Raw genomic sequence first — 19,987 nt, 5'->3', positions numbered from 1 at the left:
AAAAAGCATTGCCTTTTGCTTGTTTATTTTCATTTGGAATTATTCATTTTATTCATTCATTGGAATTATTCATTTGGAATCATTATTTTCATTTTCAATCTTTTGGGGGGGCAGCTTTTGGAGGCCATTTACATATTTAGTCTTTGATTGGGGGTGTTTTGCCCATTGGGGGGAGCATTGCCTAATTTTGTCCATTCTTCACTTTTTGGGGGGGGTTGGTGTTATGTCTATTGTTTTAGGGGGGCATGATGAGCATCACCAGGTTTTCTTGTGTGAGATGGGTATTCTGTGGTGCCTACGGGGATTTCTCAAATTCCCAAATGCACCTCTGGGCCAAAAAAGTTGGGGATCACATGGTCACATTATTGGGGGGATAGTTCAAGAATACATGACAAAAAAGATGAAAGGCACTGAGGGTATGTGGAGGGGAGAGAGAATGCACCCTCATGGAAATAAAATGTGAGCAGACTTGTGGGTTGCAGAATCTCCAATAAAGCAATACAAGGGATGGCCAAGTCTGTCAATTTTAATTCTCTCGGTTTCTTATTTTCCCATCCTTGAGATTCAGCGGGTTTTACTCCTAGGCGAGTGACGTTGGCATTGCAGCCTTATCTATTTATTTCAATCATGTATCTTCTACCCATCTGCCGAAAGGCACACAGCCCAATATAACCACATAAAATTTTAAACACACAATAAAAAAAAAAACAATTAACAACATTAGAGGACGTTACAGCAACACCAACAAAAGGGGGAGAAGATAATTGTTATCACAATGGGGAAGCAATAAAACTTGCAATATGGGAAGGACAAAGATATTAAAGCAGGAGAACTAATTAAAAGTCTGGGTAAATAAAAGTTGTACACTTCATTTGAAAAGTCTGCAAGGATGGGTTTAGACTGGCTCTTCAGGGATCACCTTTCCGATACCAGAAAGGGTGTCATCTCAGTTTTCAGCATGGTGACAAGAATTTTGACAAGAGTTAAAGCCACCTTGGAGTGTTTGTGTGGTGCCTTAGGAGCTAACCTATTCTAGTTATGTTGAATTGCAACTATTATTTATTTATTGCCCACCCTTCACCTTAAACTCCCAGGGACAACAAAACAAAACTGCAAGATTAATTGCAGCAACATTATAAAAAGACACACTTCAATGGAATTAGTGACTTTGGGATGCAAACTACTACAGAGGTCTACTTAATTGTTTGCAACATTAGACGTTCAGCCAGTAGAAGCAGTGAACAGGTGAGAGTCATAATAGCTCCCAGGAAATAATCATGGTCTGGGATAGAACAAAATAACAGCACTGACTCCAGCCTCCTGAAGCAAAGAGTCTCTCACGTTTCAACAGATATGAGCGGCCCCTCAATGCAGTCTTGCCATGAAACTGCTGGACCGCACTATGTGCTGTGAGACAGCTTTGCACAATGATGCTCCCCTGCATCTGCAGACAGCCATCTCACTACCAACATGATGCCATGGACCAGCTTGTCATGCCATTCAAGCACAAAACAACCCCTCTGCAGCACCACAAATCCAATCAATGGTGTAACACTGGAAAATGTTGATCACTTCTCCTACCTGGGCAGTTATCTTTCCACTAGGGCCGACAGTGATGCCGAACTCCAGCATCACCTGAGCTCTGTGAGTGCAGCTTTCTCCCGATTGAAGTGCAGAGTGTTTGAGGACCAGGACATTCACAGGGAAACCTAAAGGTATCATGGGTTTTGAAGAGGCTCAAACTCAGGATGAAAGGGAGAAATGCGCTAAGAGGAAGACACATTTGGCAAATCCACACCGTGATCAACTCCCATCCAGAAACCTATGTCCCCACTGTGGAAAGATGTGTGGATCCAGAATTAGCCTCCACAATCACTCACAGTCTCACTTTTAAAACCGTGTTTATGGAAGACAATCTTATTCATCTATGAGTGATGGCCAAAGAAGAAGATGCCATTCCAAGTCACAGGTGATACACCCCAAAATCAGGATTAGTGTGTGAATGGGCAGCACCCTTCCTAGGAGGACGGGTTGGGGGCAAATCACAGCCTTTTGCCTTGATGTTTCCCCTGACTCTCCTCCTCCTCTTTGTGGTGATGGTGGTGACAGTGATTTACTTTCTGTTGTTGCTTTGCCGTCATTTTAGTGGCAGCAGCGTGTATCTCCTTCCTCTCTCTGTGATACTGGCAGTGTGAAGCCCTCTGATTTCTCCTCGCTCCTTGACATTTTCTAGGAAGGGAGGAGGTTGGGATCCTGCTTGCAAAGTCGATGGGAGATGCTGTTTATGGCTGCTTATGGCTGTCATTGCTAGACATGGTGGCCCCCAAAATATGGGGCCCAGGGTTATCACAGCTATTTCATTCCCCCACCCCTATGTTTTGGTGATTCAGACTTTAATAGATTGGCCCTTAAGACCTGTCAAAACAAATGAATAACAAAGAAGAAGGAAGAACTAATATTTCATGCTAGCTAACAATGGTGGGAAAACTTGAGATTCAGGAAGCATACCAATATATTGACTTTTTTTTTAGTACTCCAAAGGTCTTGTAATTAAAATGAGTTATTGTGCTGCAAATAACACGGCAATAAACTTGTTCTGTGGGATTCTTTAAATGTTTTACACTGTCCTTTTACACGTTTCGAGGTCCTAAGAACGACTAATCCTGCTCTTGCCTAACCCAGTTGTGAATAGAAGCAGAATGATCCTGCACTGGCTCCAATTGTGAAGCAACCAGCCAGCCATTTTTGGAATCTCTTTTTATGTTTGTTTCCATGGTAGGGTCTCACCCTTTGAACTCCTTGCAGAATTAGTAAAGAGCTCAGGTGATTCCTAGTTCTCTCAGTCATGACCGGGAGGTAATAAAGAGAGGCAGACATTAACCAACACATTTCTCATTACTCAGTTCTGCTACCCAATTCATTTTGCTTCAGTCAACTTATTCTTCTGTAGCAAGAGGATCAGAGACCTCAAGTCCACCAGGCAAATACAGCTTTCCATACACCTCTCTCTCTCCATCTCTGGCCCTCAGAAATCTCCTCAGGCCACACCCTTTCCTAAGCCACATCTAAGAATGTAAGAATAGCACCGGTTAGCTCAGTTGTATAGTGTGGTACTGATAATGCTGTTATAAGAATTCTAAGGTCTCAAATATAAAATAAATGTTCATAAATGTACAAGGCAAACACCTATGTAAGTATATAAACCACATATCTGAAATAGTACAGGAGAGCAATCCTGAAGCCATTTTGACTCTCCCAAATTGACCTCAATATATTTCTCTGAAAGGAGGGTGGAAATGGGGAAAGCCTTCCCTTTGTCCTTTTGCTTACAAATCCTCTCTTAAGGGCATATTTGTGTATGAATAGGGGAACTATTCATTCAGGAACTAAAGTATTAACCAACACAAAAGAATGGCCAGGCTGCCCAGATAATGCAGTCAGTGACCATTATCAGGTATCCTGGCAAACAGGATTTCTGCTGTAGACCGCCTCTTCTAATGCAGACCACCTCCTTCTGTGATGTATGTATGATGTTTTTGGGGGTGGTGGTTTTGGGCTACAGGGTGGACAACTTCAAAAGTTATATAAAGGGCTTGCACACCATGGTTCTGGGTTCCTCCTCCCTTCTGCGTGTGGTGAGTGGGGACCCTGTTGCAACAATTAATAAAGATCAGGCTTTCTAGCTGCTTTGCTTCTCAATATACTCTGGCTGGCCTCTGTTATCTTCTCCTACCAATAGGGGACCCACTCTATACAGGCTCTTGAATACCCCATAAGGGGAAAAGGGCAGGGTTTTTTTCTTATAACAATGCCAAGGTTATGGTTTGAACCCCATTTGGGTGCAGATTCCTGCATTACAGGGGGGTGGAATAGATGACCCATGGGGTCCCTTATAACACTATACTTCAATGATTTGTTGCTGGATCAGACTTCCTGGATGCTTCCTGAATTCTCCTCCTGTGAATTGCTCTCTGGGTTACGGGTTTCCAAATTACTTGGTTGTGTGTGTCCATTTTTTCTTTATTGGGATACTTGCTGAAATTGCTTCTAGTAACCAATTATAAAGGAACCAATTCTTTTTAAAAAATAGAGTCACACATAATGGCATATAGAGTGCTGGGCCCACCATTTGCCACAGATTTCAGTTCACGTATTTTCCTATTACCAACATATATTTGTAGTTATGTGCATTGATAATACACCCCCCTGCCACTGCCACCCCCCCAAAAAGAGAGATGATCTCAATGAGATTCTGCATACTAATGCTGAGGTTGCTTTCATGAGGTATTTTACCTCACAATGGGAAGCAGGACATGGGCGCATCAGTAAAAGGACAAAATGTATATGCTGCAGTTCTGGATTGAATGTAAAAAGAAGCCAAAGTGCGAAACCATTTCAGATGCAAAACTGATATTTTAGTAATCTCAAGCAAAATAAATCTAAGGAAATATGGAGTGAGATATAATAATTCCATCTGTGAAAATGTGGAATGTGGGATTGATATTATATCATTATATCTCATGCTGTGCTTTCAGAGATATTTTCTGCTTGAGAATAGTCAGGTATTCTGCACCTGTGTGGTTTTCCATCTTTTTTTTTCTGATAGGTGGTACTGAATGGTAAAACATTTCCTATGTAGGTAAACTGAAATTGGGGAAGAGTAGAATTTCAAGAAGAGGAAACCCACAGAACAATTAAATATCAGATGAGGGATGTCATAAGGAGGTAAGTATCTGATTTACATTGTGTCAGACCATAGGATTATCTAGATTAGGGTTGTCTCTAGCTACATTCAAACCATACATTTAAAGCAGTGTCATGCCATTTTGAACAGTCATGGCTCACCCAAAAGAATTATGGGAGCTGTGGTTAGGTCGCTGAGAGTTCTTAGACCACCTCAGATCCCCTCTCAGAGCTACAGAACTTTGAGTGGTTTAACAGTCAAGCCTTCTTCACAGGGAATTCTGAGAACTGTAGCTCTGGGAAGGGAATAAGGCAGGGTTGCCATATTTCTGAAAGTAGAAATCAGGATGCCCGGAATTTGTTGAACTTTTTTTTTTTTAAGGAAACCCCTAAAGTTGTTGAGCATTTCTGCCTTTGGAATCCCAGTAACATCTGGGAAAATCCAGACATATGGCAGCCCTTGAATAGGGGCCACCAAACAACTCTCAGCACGCTTAACAAACTACAGCTCCCATAATTCTTTGAGGAAAGCCATTCACCCCTACTGGAAACCATTGTCCATTTGGAGTCTACTTTTTTCTCCATCTCACAATCAAAAGAAAACATTCCTAGCAGGTCTATATATGCAGGGGGGAGATCTTAAGACCCAGCTTTCATATCATTTGTAGCTGAGCTCTTTGGTAACAGTGCACGTGTGTGTGTGTTCTCTCTCTCTCTCTCTCTCTCTCTCTCACACACACACACACACACACACACGAATACTGCATATGTAGGTCATCATATAAAGGAAGATAAAAATGTTTTGGTGGGTGACTTCAGTCAAGCTAACGTGCTTGGGATTAATCAATAGCATTAAGAGGTTCCCGTCAGGCATTTTTAAAGGGGGGAAAAAGCAAAGGAAACACAAAGCTGGAAAAAAAAATGAGTCAGAGGGATAAAAAAAGAACTCAGTGGTCAAGTTCATTGAAAGGGAACGGATGTGCAAGAATGAACAGCAGTTGCCAAAGGAGGTTGATGTTCTTGAAAAGCTCTTATAGAATATAAGGTGATTTATCCAAGGGTAGTAAATGCATTCCCATAATTACAAATTCTGATGAACAGTAGTTATGCTCTCAGATTTCTACTTTTTGGAGGTTTTTAAAGATGGACAGCCATCTTTCATGGATGTTTCAGTTGAGATTCCTGCATTGCAGGGGGCTGGACTAGAATGAACCTTTCCAACTCTGCAATTCTATGATTCTATTACTTGTACCAATCAAAGGGGTTTGAGGTGCATTTATTCTAGAAAACCAATTAGTTGCAGGAGATCTACCAATACAGCACACCTGGACAACCTAGGCGTCATCAAGCAAGCCTTCCCCAACCTGATGCCTCCAGATGTTTTGAGCTGTCATTCCCATTATCCCTCTGCACTATAGAATGAGCTGTTGTGTGCATAGGTATTTATGGTTGGGGTGGTTACAAATTTGCCCAGAAAACATCAGGTACAAAAATCACAACACCCGATTGATGCTTACAGTTCCAGAGAAATTTTGGAAAGTACATCTGGACTTCCCTCTTTCTGACAGCTTAACAACCCATGTGTGCTATGTGCACAGAATGTGGCTATCTGGTTATGAAAAGGTGACACTCAAAATGTATGGACTGGCAGAATGGGAAGGTTACCACCTCCTATTGTCTCCAGAAATGACTGACTTCCTTGCAAATCTCTCTCACACACTCACACTCACACTCACACAAACATACACACTGAAATCAGTGGTGTGCTTATGGCAATTTAGACTCCAGATTTTTAAATGGTCTTGCATTGGCTTATCTTTTTCAGCAGTAGTGTGTCTCACTTCACTTCAATATACAATAAACCAACCTTCTGCTGAGCTACATCCTGGATGTCTCCCTGCCAAAATCCTGCCCTGAGTGCAACATGGCAAGCATGATCAACAGAAGCTGTTGAGCTGAAGCTCTAATGCTGGGGAATGAGTGAGGGCCAATAAACTGAGTTTGAATCCTGGGAAGATGAGGGCTCTCTGGGTAGGTGGTTCTTGTGTCCAGAAGATAGGCCAGTTGGCTTTTCTCAGTGGGGTTGCACTCCCTCTAAAGGAGCATGCACATAGCTGGTGTGTACTCCTGGACCCATCTGTCATTAGAGGCCCAAGTGAACTCTGTGGCTAGGAATGGCCTTATAAGGATCATGAGAACCTGGCCTCTGTAGCCCACACAGTGGTAACCTTGTGGCTGAATTACTGTAATGCACTCTATGTGAGGCTGCCCCTGGACATGGCCTGGAGGCTCCAGCAGTTGATGGGGACAGATGTTCAGCAGCTCTGTTCAGCAGCATCTGCACTGGCTGCCCATAGACTACTAGGCCCCATTTGAAGCCCTTGCATTGATATGCAAAGCCCTGAACAACTTGGGCCCAGATTACCTGCCTGAACCCTTATATCCCAGCCGAGTCAACTGGCTTCAACCAGAAGTCTGCTATTTAGTGTCACTGGTACCATACTGTGGACGACTCTTCCGTCAGAGATTGAGCAGGCATCCTTGCTTTAGACTTCCAGGCGTCTCTTGAAGACTTTATGGTGGCAGACTTATGCAGTTGTTTAATTTTTTTCTTGAGGAGCCAGTCATTTTAATGATTTTTTGGTACTGTTTTTAATGGTTTTTTGAAAAATGTTTTTGTGTTGCTAGACACTTACCCGATATTTTATGAGAGGACAGTATATAAAGACTTCTACAGGTCAATAAAAACAAATAAATCCTACACATATCTGCTCGGAAGAAAATCCAACTGAGATTTTACTCAATTTGACTTGAGAGTAAATCCCCTTTGTTCTCTAGTCAGTGCATATAGGATTGCAGTCTTACAGTCCAACTGCAACCTTATCCACTTGCTTATTGGAGTATAAATTTTTATCTATGTATTAAATAATTACATTAGGGCTGCAATGTTCGATCAACTGATCAATCAGATCAATCAGTTAAAAACTTTTAATTGACAGTGGTGTCCCTTGCTAATTGGGCTGCAGGTCTGAATACACACACACACACACACTCTCTCTCTCTCTCTTTTGGTGAAAGTGCTTTTAAAAACTGCAGATAGTGATCTCCCCCAGCACTTTTTCTGACAAAGAATATTTCTTCTAAAGTATACCTTCCTGACTCACGAATATATCATTTACAGTCCTATCATGTATGCTCAGAAATAAGCATCATGGAGTTCAATGGGACTTATTCCTATATAAGTATGAATAGGGCAGCAGCCTTGAACACTTCTTATTTCAGAAATATTGCTTTTACCCATATAGTAATGTATGTCAATTGAACTATCTGTTTAAATCCATCAACTAAAAGTCATGTAATCAATAGTGTGAAGTGTCATTCAGTGGGCGACAGCCTTAAATTCTATAACAACTTTGGGTGTTGCTACATAAAAACGTTGGATTGTTTCCAATGGTGGCTTTACTCAGAGTAGACCTTCATTTAAGTTAATGAAACTAAGTTAAAGCCATATCCACTAACTTCAATGGGTCTAGAACAGGCTTCCTCAACCTCGGCCCTCCAGATGTTTTTGGCCTCCCTAGCTAGCAGGACCAGTGGTCAGGGATGATGGGAATTGTAGCCTCAGAACATCTGGAGGGATGCGGTTGAGGAAGCCTGGTCTAGAAGAACTGTGGATACAACCCATCAGTTCCCTGTTGTTTTTACTTACTGCCATATCAGGGTATCATTGGCGTGTGTAATTGTTAGCAAAAGGTGATTTATAAATAGATAGCTAGATTCATAGTTCAAATGTTCCACATCTCAGGATTCCTTACAACAACTCTGTGCAGCAGGCCAGTGTTTATGTCCTGCAAATGGAGTTAATGAGTAAAGAGTTCTGAGCTGTTGGCTCATCTAAGGCAGACTACTGAGTTCAAGGACTGGGTGAAGTTTGAAATATGGGCTTCCTGGATCACTCGCAACTCAATGCTCTTTGCAATTACACGCCAGCCACTAATTTATTTCAGATATTTATAGACCTATCTCTCTGCCAAATGGCACCCGGAGAGGCACGCAACATTAAACAGCATAATTTTATTTTATTTGTATTTTAAAAACCCCCACACATAAACAATCCTAGAAGCAGAAAGATCCAGCTGGACTAAAACTACCATAAATACATCTGTGATGAGCTAAAAACATGGCCTGGTCCCATGTCATCCCAAGAGACATTTTTCACCTGTCAAAGAGGGAAGGGAAGAAGCCAAGCAGATATGGCCAGGATTCACATTCTGTAATGTGGGCACTAGCTCTGAGAAAGTGGCGGTGCTTGTCCTCACCAACCTCACTTGGACAAAGGACCGGATGCAAAGCAGCACATCTCTAGATAGAAGAATCAGAGCCGGCATCAGAACTCGGCATTGTTGGGCCCCTGCCAAGAACTGCTACTTGGTAGAGGGTCCTATACTAGCATCCAGAGCCTCCTGCTGCTCCTTCTCCTTGTTGCTGCCTGTTCACTTGCTCTCCAGGTGAGTGACGGGAGGAGCTGTAGCCTCCCACAAGCTTAGTCCTCTACCCTTGGAGAGGTGGTATAAGTGTGTGTGCGCATTATGCCCTCCAAAGGACTCACTCAAAGCAGCTGAAAAATATAGACGAAATTGTGAAAATCACAGCAATTCCAATGTTAAATCGATTCCCAAATCCAAGCAAGGACTAAAAAATCAGCGTCAACAGAGGAGCACAGGAAGTTATGCAGAGTCAGACCACTGGTCCATTTATTGCCATCATCAACTCCAGGGTTTCAGGCCAGGATCAGTCCTAGCTCTATCTGGAGATGCCAGGGATTGAACCTTCCACATGCAAAATAGCTCAGTTGGTTAGAGCGTGATGCTGATAAAGCCAAGGTTGCAGGTTCGATCCCTGTATGGGTCAGCTGCATATTCCTGCATTGCAGGGGGTTGGACTAGATGATACTCAGGGACCCTCCAACTCTACAATTCTATGATTAATAATAGTAATACATTTTATTTATACCCCGCCCTCCCCAGCCAAGGCCGGACTCAGGGCAGCTAACAACCAATAATAAAAACAAGTTGAATGAATACAACTTAAAAACAAGATTAAATTAAAACATTAAAATGCAGCCTCATCACAGGAGGAGAAAGGAAAAAAGAAAAAGAGGGAGGGAATCAAATTGACTCCAAGCCAAAGGCCAGGTGGAACAACTCTGTCTTACAGGCCCTGCGGAAAGAAATCAGATCCTGCAGGGCCCTGGTCTCATGAGACAGAGCGTTCCACCAGGCCAGAACCAGTGTTAAAAAAGCCCTGGGCTCTGGTTGAGGCTAATCTAACTTCCTTAGTGCCCGAGACCTCTAGGCTGTTGCTATTTATGGACCTTAAGGTCCTCCGTGGGGCATTCTAAGTGCTCTTCCGTTGAGCTTTGGTCCCTTCCCTCAGCCCCTATGAAAAGCAGGGGCAATGGTAAAAAGTGACCCATGGCACTCTCTCAAAAATCCAGATGAGCTGGTGGGCCTGCAAAGGTGAGCAACCCTTGATTTGGGGCCCTTAAAAGCAATAAACATCCCATTGGGTTGCTCTTGGAATGGGGTCCAAAAGGGAAGGCAAGTGGAGTGGAAGTCACAAGAGTGGTGAGGAGGAGAATGTGAGCACACATAGGGAGGGCAGAGAGCATCTTGTACAAGAGAACCCCAGAACCTAGAACTGGCATTTGTAGAGCATCCGCTACCCTCGGGGATTGCAAAGCAGACATTCCCATTAGCCCTGCACACACTGCAGAATAGAAGTCGCTTCCCCGAAATGACACTTGCAGAGTGGCCTAGGTAATCCAATCTCACCGGGCTGCTAAAGCCCATGGGGCACTTACGGGGAGCAAGAGCACTAAAAGCCAGAATGCAGTCATCGTAACCGAAAGGATAGTGAAGCTGATGTTCTCGGAACAGCAAGCCCAAAGGTTGTAGATGTGTCATTGAAAGGAAGGGGAGCGATGTCGCCATAAACCATGAGATGGAGGCATTCAGGTACTTAAGGAGGAAGAGATCGTGGGATACGTAGCTCCATAAAAGAAGAGCAAGGGACCTGCATCGTTACATCATGCTCCCCACTAATAGCAGACTCAGTGCCGACAGGACTGGAGATAAAACGGGGCCACTGAGAACTAATAAGGAGAAATCAGCATGTTCAGGGAATGCTGGCTTTTTTGAAGCAGTACAGTAAAAAACACACACAAAAACAAGGAGGAATCCTCCACCCACCGCAGAGCAGCCCAGTGAAGATTAAGCATATTTGGTCCAGAAGCAATGGAACACTATGTCCATTGCAAATGCATGATATAAAACTGAAGGAGGGAGTGGGGGCGGAAAAGGATTTGGCCTGTCTGAACCCTGAACAGCTTATAATCAGTGCTGGCTGGTGCCTTTTGGGACAGGTAGGGTGGGAGTGCTAAAGGTATTAGTTTAATATGCATAAAATGTAATTGTTTCAATGTTTGAATTTAAAATGCTATGCAGAGAGGTGTCCATCAGGCAAGAGGTTTGTCTCTGGCGAATGCGGCTGGATATTTCCATTTTAGTCTTTAGATTAACTGATGACTCATCACGGGAAACCGGAGCTGCACTCTCTCTTCAGGAAAGTGAAACTGGAGTGATGAAGCATAGCATCTCCTTCTGGGATCAGAAAGAGGAAAGTTTATTGAACTGCACCAAGGACTAAAAAGAAGATGGGACCACATTGCTTGTTTAAGAGCAATGAGCTATTTTGTATTTTGCAAAGTTTATTTGTAACCATCTTGAGACTGTTTCCAGTAAAGCTTTCCAGTAAAGCTATTGTGGTGGAAAGCAAATTCATTTTGTACTCTATACAAGGTCCAAATCAAGGAATCCACTTGCAGCAACTTTAACGGACAGGCCCACAGTAGGTGGAGCCAGAGCCAACGGTGGACAGACCACCCACCTCAATTGGCAGTAAGCAAGAAATCAAGCAGGTGGGTGCAAACTAAGGTTGGTGGGGTTGCTTATAAGATTGCTTTCTTTCATTTATACCCCCACCTTTTCTCCAAAGAGCTTAAGACGGTGTACATGGTTCTGTCCCTCCTCGTTTAATCCCTGCAACAACCCTACCAGGCTGGTTAGACTGAGAGGCAGTGACTGGCCCAGTGAGCTTCACCATGGCCATGTGGGTATTTGAACCCTGGTCTCCCAGGCCCTAGTCCCAGGCCCTCTGACCACCACACCACACTGAAGGCATAGGTGGCTAGTTGCAATCCCAAACAGGACCACTCCTATGAGTGTGCAAAGATTTTCTGCCACATTTTGTTGCGGGTCCCGCTTTGTTATATTCCTCTAGCAGGAGGCTTTGGCTGTCCATTGCAGCAGTGCCATGTTTCACTTGCAGTTTTGAATGTTCTCCCGTGGGAAAGCTGGAGAAACAGAACGGCTGCCCATTTCTCCCTATGCAACCATCAAGGTGTGTTTCATTAGCAGCCAAAATGATGTCCTTCTTATCTGCTATCTGGATTTCTGTCTTATCCTGTGTCTTCGAGCTGTCTCGGTACATTGAGCGTTGCACAGCAGCAGCAAGTTTTATTTGGAAAACCTCCTTTACCCAGATGAGGACGAGTGTCTCCGAAAGTCTCAGATGCTTCTGTTGTGTCTCCTCAAAGAGTGAAATTAAAAAGGAAACCAATTGTATTCCCCCCCCCTTAAAAGGCCTCTTATTATTTGAGAGGGATTGGATGCAGTTTTACTATGCATGCAGAGAGAAAGAGAGAGAGAGAGATTTTAAGCTGCCTGCAGTTTTTGCATGCCAAGCTGTAAACAAACAAAAAAACTATTTCTGATGCAAATCTGCATCACATTGGCCAATAAATACTCACTCACATACCAAACTTCTCTCTCTTTTCCACCTGCTTATTATTGAGGGAATCAGAAAGTGATTGAAGTCTGCCCCAAAATACATAGACACCCCAATGTCCTAGGGTGTGTTCACATTACTGCTTTTGAACACATCAAAGTTTTTGTTTTCAGTGCATTTCACAGCCTTCTCCCCTAGCAGTTCACATCAGCATAGCTTCATTAGTGTCAGATTCATTTCTGTTGGTGTGCAGACCAGGGGGCATTGACAGGGTGGCATGTCTTGACCCTATACTAAGGTGTCCACACCTTGGCTAGGGAGGAATTAGGAATGGCTCGAGGGCTCCAGCTGGCGTGAAACTGGTTTGAGAAACAATGCATCAAACGGTGGTATTTTATAATGAAACGCAGGATCCATATGCATTTTGGATAACTGCCACATGGATGCAGATTTAAAAAACCAGCGCTGTGAGTGCACATTAAAGGAACTGTGACCACGGGTTTGGAGTTTTGTGCGTTTCAGCAGCAAAAAAGGAGGAAGAAGACCAAGGGAGAGACAAACAGAAACATTTCAGAATAAAGCTGAAAGCCACAGTAGCCAAACATAAATAAAATGTGTTTCACAGTGAAGAGCTTTCCCCTCCTGATGTCTCCTCGCTGTGATCCACATGCTAGTTTCAAAGGTTCCATTAGGAAGAAAGCGTTGTTTCACTACAGTGGGATGCTGATTAATTAGGCTCCAAATGAGTGAATCTTTGATTTACTGCAACCAGGTTCCCCATTAAGCAGGGAGAGGGGGGTGGAAGCTCCACAGCAGCATTTAATTTGAGGGCTACCCCCACCCCCAGACCTCAAGACATCTTCAGAGGGAACCAGCTTTCTGATGACGAACAGAGGATAAATAAAACTTCTTTGCAGCGATGAGGAGCATCCCCCCCCCCCATTATTATTTTAAGAACCAGCCACTCCTTCTTCCAACACATACAACAGCTTCCTGGGCTGAGGGCTGCTTTGGCATTTGGAACAAATGGACTATTTTTTTCTCCCCCGTCTTGCAAATGTGCTGAAGGTTTTCAGTTTGCTCAACAGCAGCTGCAGCGCGGAAAAAGTGGGAGGATTTCTCTAACATGAAGGGGATGAAATACTAACCGGTGGCAGCCACACTGCCCCATAGCAGAATTCCCTAAGTGTGGGAGTGGCCAAATGGTAGAAACTGGGACCTATTGGTAGGCAAGAAGACTCTCTCTAAGAAATCATTCTTAAGGAAATATGGGAGAAACCTGCAAATGACATAGCTGCTCAACATTAACCAATGCTTCACTGGCAAGGAACCAAAAAAGAAATAGAAATAATTTCCTTGGCTGAATTAAATCTGAAATCAAACACAAGGAGGGAGACCTGGCCTATGCCTTCTTGCTCTGGAAGACACTCTAGTCCTTTGCCCCCTCTCCTCAGCTCTGTGTTGATGGTGCATCATAAGAGGAAGCACATGATTACAGTCCTCAAGCCTATTATCCCAGAGCAAGCGCCTTTAAAATTGGTATGCAAGTGGGATGCTTGCAAGCTAGTGCTGTTCACCTGAATGGAGCAATACCCATGCACCATATGCTTGAGGAAGCCCTGGCGGGTGATCTACTGTATATTGGGGTGGATAAGGGCCATAGCCCAGTATCAGAACATCAGCTTTGCATGCAGAAGGTCCCTGGTCCAAACCCTGGCAGCTCCAGAAAGGTCTGGGAAAAGACCCCTGGGAAACCACTGCCAGCCAGTGTAGATAATATTGTGCTAGGTGGTCCAGCAGTCTTAGTGGATACTGGGCAGTATCCTACGGAATGAGCGTTACAAAGGCAGATGAGGTAGGATGGGAGAAAGGAGTCAAGTTTCCTCTAGACACAGAATTCCATCTCTTTCCAGTCTCCCGCCTGCAATTTCCCCAGATACCTGTTCTTAGAACCTGAGAAGCTCCCCCCACCAAACCACACAGTGGTTCAGTAGATTACGGATAGGTAGGGACTAAGCGCCACCACTTCTTTAAGAGCAGAGACAATGACGAAGTCTCTTGGGCTGCTAATCGCCAACCCCCTGCATGCCAAAGCAAGTCGTCCCCCCCCCCAAAGTGAAATGCACCAAACAGAGGGAAACATAGATTACGTTAGCATGCATGGCTACATGTTTAAACCACCACTGTTGCTTTGAAAGATTCCAAGATCTCTTTATGAGGACCAACTAAAAGCGTCACAAAATAGCAAGCAACCTTTTGAGCTTCTTGCAACTCTTCATCGGGCTGAATGTTAGGCAAAGTGGGAGCAGGGGAAGAAGAAATAAAACTGCCTTAGCATTGAAACCATCATGTCAGCATTTAGGCAAAAGTTTGTTTTTGTCCTAATATCTTAGAAAGGACATGGGTGCAGGAGCTCAGTCACGGGGATTGCTACACTTCAGAATTTACCACTGTGCCATTGTCCTTATGCTTCTCTAAGCCTTTGCCAATCCACTCTTTAGAAGTATACTTGGCATACATAAATGTCATCCATACAAGAGGAGATTTTGGTTGTAGCCTGTAGAGTGGTCCAGGGACTTTGTCCCTTCCTTCCTTCCAATGATACATCTCTGGTCCTATTGACTGTCACCCCCCACCCCCCACCCCGTGCAGAGAGGTATCTTCTCTTAAACTCCATTAGTGGCATGTGAATCTCATCCTGTACAATCTTTCTGCTAAATATTAGGAAGCGCTAAAGCTGCCTTAAAAGGTGGTGGGTCTCTCCTTTGCTTATCTAAGCAAAGGCTGGATGGTCATCTGTCAAGGATGCTGTAGTAACACCCTGCATTGCAGATCCTGCATTGAGCAGGGGTTGGAGTATATCACCTCTGAGGTCCCTTCAACCTAGGCTTCTACCTATTTCTTTCGCAAGCAAGACTACTTACATGGGCAAATTCAACCCGGACGGAAAATTGGCTTGCTTAAAAAGTGATCAAAGGTGGGAAAGGGGGAAACCCACTACTACACAAATTATATTTTTCTGAAAATGCAGTGATAGCACAATCTCCTGTGGTTGGCTACTCTTCCTCCACTCCACTGAATTCTGCACCTGATTTTCCTACTGGGAACATCTGAAGCTGCCTTAGAGTGACTCTAACCATTGGTTCACCTACCCTTGTGCTGTCTATTTGAACTGGAGGTGGCTGTTCGGGAACTGGGACTGAGGCCTTTCCCAGCCCTTCTGTAACTGATGGTACTAAGAACTGGACCCGGGATCTTCTGCATGCAAAATATGTACTCTAGCATGGACCTTTCCTACAAATACTACAATCCTAAATAGGTCTACTCAGAAGCAAGTGAAGCTGACTTTGGTGAGGCTTAGTCTCATATAAGGATGTATAGGACTACATCCTCAATTGTGCTCATCTAGAACTCAAGAGCCCTTGCTTAGAATGCCAGGCAAACTATGAGTACAATTTTTCTGACATGAAGTGCTTTTAATGCAGTGGTCCTAAAATGCACGAACTAAATTTGCTAGTAGGAAGCAAACTCCAGCACTTACTTCCAAATATTCTCAAATTGGTTCTGGCTGAACAGTCTTAGCAATGGGATCAAGGAAGTTGAAAAGTGTTTAATACCAGCCAGGCTACATTGTCCCCATTCCATCATCCTGTTTTCCCCCATCTCCAGTCCTGTAATCTTCCTGATAAGGGATCACCCCTCCTTTTTTCAGACCGCCCTGATCCCAAACTTTGCTCTTTCAGCAATCCATTTTTTGAAATAAAATACGCAAAGCATATTCCTTGGCCTTCCTGCCTGCGTCTGTGAGACAGGACTCAACGGAGCAAGCCCCTTGAGTTAACTGACACTGACTCCTGAGTAAGTAGATACAGGATTGCAACGTTAGTCCCACAAGCCAAAATAACTTGGCGGAGATGACGCAAACTCTAGTCCGCAAAGCTTATACCATAATAAATCTGCTGGTCTTTAAAATGCTACAACTATTTACCGCCACCCTACCTATTTTGGAGCTACTCCAGCCTACCTGGAGTAGGAATGCATTATTTTGAGGAGATTTGCTCTTGTTTCATGTAGAAATAGCCCTGTTTCACCAGACGATTGAACCTGGAAAAATTTCTAAAGTCAAGCCTGCAGTCCTCATGAATTTGGAAACAGGAACTGGGTGGGGAGCAAAGGGTTTAGGAGATAAATGCAAGATAAACAGTAGATAAATCGCAAGAACTTTTTTTCAGGGGGAAATCTCCTCCTACCTGTAATCCAGTTTCAAGAAGTTTCATTCCTTTTCCACACTGTTGCAGATTTTCAGCAAATCGGGAAGTCCACAGAAAGCTGGGAGCGAGATGGTGAAGGAAGGCGACGGCGGAAGAGTCAGAATCCAGCGGTAGCCTCAGTATCTTGTTCTTCCATATCTTTCCAAAAAGGGGGGTGGGGGGAGGAGGAGGATGAAAAACACATTAGTTGGGGCTGTAGAGGAGGTGGAGAGAGACGAGCGCTGGCTGCAGTCCTAGGCATGCCGGCTTGCGTGAGTAAACCTAAATGAACTCAGTGGCTCTTTCCCTGAGAGTAAGCAGTACGTGCACAGGATCTTGCTGCACAGCTAGAAAGCGAGGAAAGCCGCTAGCTCATCATGCCACAGACAACAACCACCGCTCGATCCTCAGCTTACCTGAGCCAATATTTAAACCCCCACAAACGCTGGAAGCCTGTCTCCAATAAGCATCTATATAGGACTCACCCTCGAAACCCTCGTCTTAGTTTAAGCAGCGGTCTCGGATTCCCACCCCGCTTCACGAACTCGAACTCACAGCTCGGTGCTCACGCCAGTTTCGCCCGAAGACTCTGCTCCCAGTCCCGATCGATTCCAAGAGAAGCCCTCTCCTTTACACCAGGCTTGTGGATCGCGCTGTGCGCGCGCGCGCGCGCGCGCCAAGGCAAGCCACCCGAGGTCCTGTCTTCCTCAAACCCGAGGCATCTCGCCTTGCCATCAGCCAAAACCAAAAAAAAAAAAAAAAAAAAAAAAAAAAACCCCGTCGGCCGCGGGGCAGCAGCTACCCACGCACCCCGCTCTCGAATTGGCGCCGCTCGTTGCAGCCCCACTCCGAATTGAAACCGCTTTCCAAAGGCACACAAGCCACATAAACACCACCACCACCCCGAGCTAGGAGAGACTTAGAAAAATCAGGCATGATCAACCCAAATAGCAGGAGTCCCTTATGCAGAAATAATGATGATGATGATGATGATGACAAATGATAAATAAATAATAAATGGCTATATTGAAGCTTGTCTCCCGGATTCCTCCCCTTCCCTTCCCCCAAAGTTCTCCACGAGCAGGAGACGCGCTTCCACCTTGGCAGGAGAGCGAGCGCCCAGGCGGTGACCCCGTCGAGGATCTCGCCTCCTCGGCATGGGAGTTGCGGACGGAGCTCCGGAGCGGCGGCTGCGGCTGGCCAGCTTCTCCCGGGCTTAGCTGTTTTCGACTGCGCGCCAGTCGCGACGCTCGGAGGCGGAGTGCGAAGGGGAAGGGGACGGAGACAGGGAGCGAGCAAGCAGCCGGCAGGCGCTGGCGTGCGGGGCGCTTTTCTCTCCCGCGGACGGGATTAGACGCGGCTCCTCCAATGGCCGTGGCGCTGCTCGCTGATTCGGCGCCACTTCCGAAGGGAAGGGGGGGGGTAGGTTGGCTTTCCAGCCGCACCACCACCCCCATTTAAACACCCAAACAAAAACAGGGGAAGCGCGCGCGGGCGGGTGGGGAAGAATCTCAGATTTTCACATCGGAGATCCATTTTGTTTCTCTTTGTTTCTTTGGACCTGTTCACCGCCTCCCCAAGAAAGTGCTCCTTCTCCAGATTTCCCGACACCTTGGCTTCAAGGGGTGCATGATAGAGGTGTATGAAATTTTGTACAGTTTGGGGAGAAAGAGAAGTTTTTCTCCCTCTCTCAGAACGCCAGATCTCCTGGACATCCCGTGTAGCTGAATGTGGGAAGATTCAGAGCAGGGAAAAGGAATTATTCACCCTAAGGTAGTTAAACTATGGAACTCACTCCCGCAGGAGCAGTGATGGCCACGGACTTGGGTGGCTTAAACAGAGGACTGGAGAAATGAATGGAGGGGGGCAGTTTCACTCGAGTCCTCCTTGAGGGCTTCCCATAGGCATCAGTGAGAACAGGTTTGGATTTGTTGGCACTGAGGAACATTTGGGAACAAGCTGGACCTGTACAGGCTCTAGTTGAACTGCGATAGAACCAGACTGCTGGTGCTTTAAAAAATTTTTTTTTTAAGTGGCAGAGAAGCTTTTAAACTGATTACACGGGGGGGGAGGGGGAGCTGAGAGGAGCTGAGTAAGGATCGGTTCAGAACAAATCTTCCTCCTAGGATGAAGATGGGGGGGGGGAGTGAAGAATTAAATGCGGGAGGTGGGTATAAGCACTGCGAGTTCAGCAACTTAGAGAGGCCAAAGTACTGCAGGTCAAAACACAAGCTCCAGAAACACTTGGAAAGAGACTCTGTATATTTGTCCATATGTTAATGCTAGAAGCCTCTGAGCCAATGTACCGTATTTTTCTGTCTATAAGACGCCCCCATGTATGACGCCCCCTATTTTGGGGGGACTCTGGTTTAAGAAAATGGGGAGAGATCTATCCGTGTATAAGACGCCCCCAAATTTTGGACATTTTTTTTTAGGGGGAAAACCTAGTCTTATACACAGAAAAATACGGTAGGTGAACTGGAATTCTTGGTCTTGGAGGATTGCATTGAGGTAGTGGGCATACCATATTTACTCAAGTTCAGTGCACCATCAAATCTAATGCGCACCTCAATTTTCAGAACCTTGAAACATACTAAATAATAATAATAATAATAATAATAATACCTTTATTGGTCATTGTACAACCTGTGTACAATGAAACAACAAAAAAGTATTTGTTGGTGATTGTAAATGTGCCATTGAATCTAATGTGCACCTTAATTTTCGCAACGTAATTTGGCCAAATAAGGTGAGCATTAGATTTGAGTAAAGATGGGAACAAAAAATAATAATAATGGTGGAATAGAGAGAACCAGTGGAACAACATTATCTCTGGATAGAAACTCTATAGGAGGGGCAGGGCAGGGTGTCCTGGAGGTGGTGTCACTCTGCATGTCACAGAGGACACTGAGCCCAGCAAGCTAGAAATCCCCAAAGGGGTAGACTTCTCCTTAGAATTGTTATGGGTGGTGATACCAGGACCCAAGATGGATGTGCTATCCTTCCCCTAATCTTAAATGCTCAGAGATCTTGAGATTAAGAATGGAATCAATGATGCATCCAAAATAGGAAAGTTTGTAGTAACTACCCTCGCATAACCTATGATGGTTCTGATAATGAGATTTAACCTTGAATATTGAACTTAGAATATTTACATAGTGGGCAAATGCCATATCTTTATTTAATTGATCAAATTGGCAAACTTT

The 19,987-nt window shown here is 44.6% G+C and overlaps 1 protein-coding gene across 2 annotated transcripts in view; it reads right to left on the bottom strand.

Annotated features, from left to right (window-relative positions):
* Positions 1-19,987, bottom strand: part of CHRM2 (cholinergic receptor muscarinic 2) — a 171,956-nt gene that overhangs the window by 130,373 nt on the left and 21,596 nt on the right. The window contains exons 1-2 of one of the 2 annotated variants that reach the window (XM_081024056.1): positions 17,881-18,064; positions 16,782-16,940 (exon numbers count right to left, since the gene is read on the bottom strand). The gene's annotated coding sequence lies outside the window, so the exon portion shown is untranslated. Of the gene's footprint in view, positions 1-16,781; positions 16,941-17,880; positions 18,065-19,987 lie in introns of those variants that run through there. The other variant, XM_081024057.1, reaches the window with a different exon arrangement.

Source organism: Podarcis pityusensis (assembly GCF_964106645.2).
Source record: "Podarcis pityusensis genome assembly, chromosome: 10".
NCBI classification, from domain to species: domain Eukaryota; kingdom Metazoa; phylum Chordata; class Lepidosauria; order Squamata; family Lacertidae; genus Podarcis; species Podarcis pityusensis.
Note: the sequence above shows the minus strand (reverse complement) of the source record. Positions and strands in the feature narration are given on the sequence as shown.